Source organism: Octopus bimaculoides, chromosome 14 (genome assembly GCF_001194135.2).
Source record: "Octopus bimaculoides isolate UCB-OBI-ISO-001 chromosome 14, ASM119413v2, whole genome shotgun sequence".
Taxonomy (NCBI): Eukaryota; Metazoa; Mollusca; class Cephalopoda; order Octopoda; family Octopodidae; genus Octopus; species Octopus bimaculoides.
The window spans coordinates 55,684,408-55,685,390 of record NC_068994.1 but is presented as its reverse complement, the minus strand read 5'-3'; the positions used below and the strand labels follow the sequence as shown (position 1 = coordinate 55,685,390).

The 983-nt window shown below is 37.6% G+C and overlaps 1 long non-coding RNA gene across 1 annotated transcript in view; it reads right to left on the bottom strand.

Moving 5' to 3' along the window:
* Positions 1-632, bottom strand: part of LOC128249448 (uncharacterized) — a 92,140-nt gene extending 91,508 nt beyond the window's left edge. Inside the window, exon 1 of the long non-coding RNA XR_008265572.1 lies at positions 569-632. This is a non-coding gene — a long non-coding RNA (uncharacterized LOC128249448). The remainder of the gene's footprint in view (positions 1-568) is intronic.
* Positions 633-983: the final 351 nt, after the last annotated feature.

Here is a 983-nt window from a genome sequence, read left to right as displayed (position 1 = left end):
ATATATATATTCACAAGTACACACACACGTAAACACAAGAGCGTGTGTATGTTTATATATAATATATAAATACACATACATTTAACAATATTTATAAGTATACATATAGCTATATGTGTATGACTCGATGTACACACAAACGCACACACACACGCGCGCGCACATTTATAAACAGAATACTATAATCGTTAGGAGAGACGAGACGTGATTGTATCGAGAGCTGCTTTCCCATTCAAGTACTAAAATCCTCATGTCTATCATATTTCCCGGTCCAGAAGTGTGTTTTGAAACGGTCTTTGCAGCCATCTAAATGTTATATTAATAATTAAGGTTTTGTAGTAATTCTTTGGGATGATTAAGGGGGGAAAATCATGTTCTCACCGATAGGTCAATGATATGTGATACATTGACCGGATAATCTTGGTTATGATTTATGATATTTCAGTATCCTACTCCGCCACAGTATTAAGTGTGATGTATAAAGGATCATGGGTAAGGCCAAAAACAACGCCAAGTAAATGCAAGGTAAATCACAAGAAAACAAATATATGAATATATGTAGACTTACTTTGTATTCAATATTTCGGGGTTATGACTCCGTTTTCAAGAAAATAAACGAATGTTGTCGAAGTGCATGAGTGTGTGAGCGTGCGTGGAGTGGGCATGCGCGGAAAGATGTTCCTATATCAACAAGCTAGCTTCCTGTAACTCTCCTCTGTTGTTGAGCTTAGGTTTCTTTTGTGTATGAGGATGGTCTCAAAGATTCTAAGGTTGCCCCTGTTCCACTGTGTCGCCTTGATGTGCACTATGAATTCCCGGGTCTGGCATTTTCTGTAGATATTTTTTATGCTGCGTATTATTTTCGCATTGGTTTTGATTTTAGGCACAAGGCCAGCAATCTCGGACGAATGGATAAGTCGATTACATAGACCTCAGTGCTCATGTGGCACTTATTCTTTAGACTCCAAAATGATGAAAAGGAA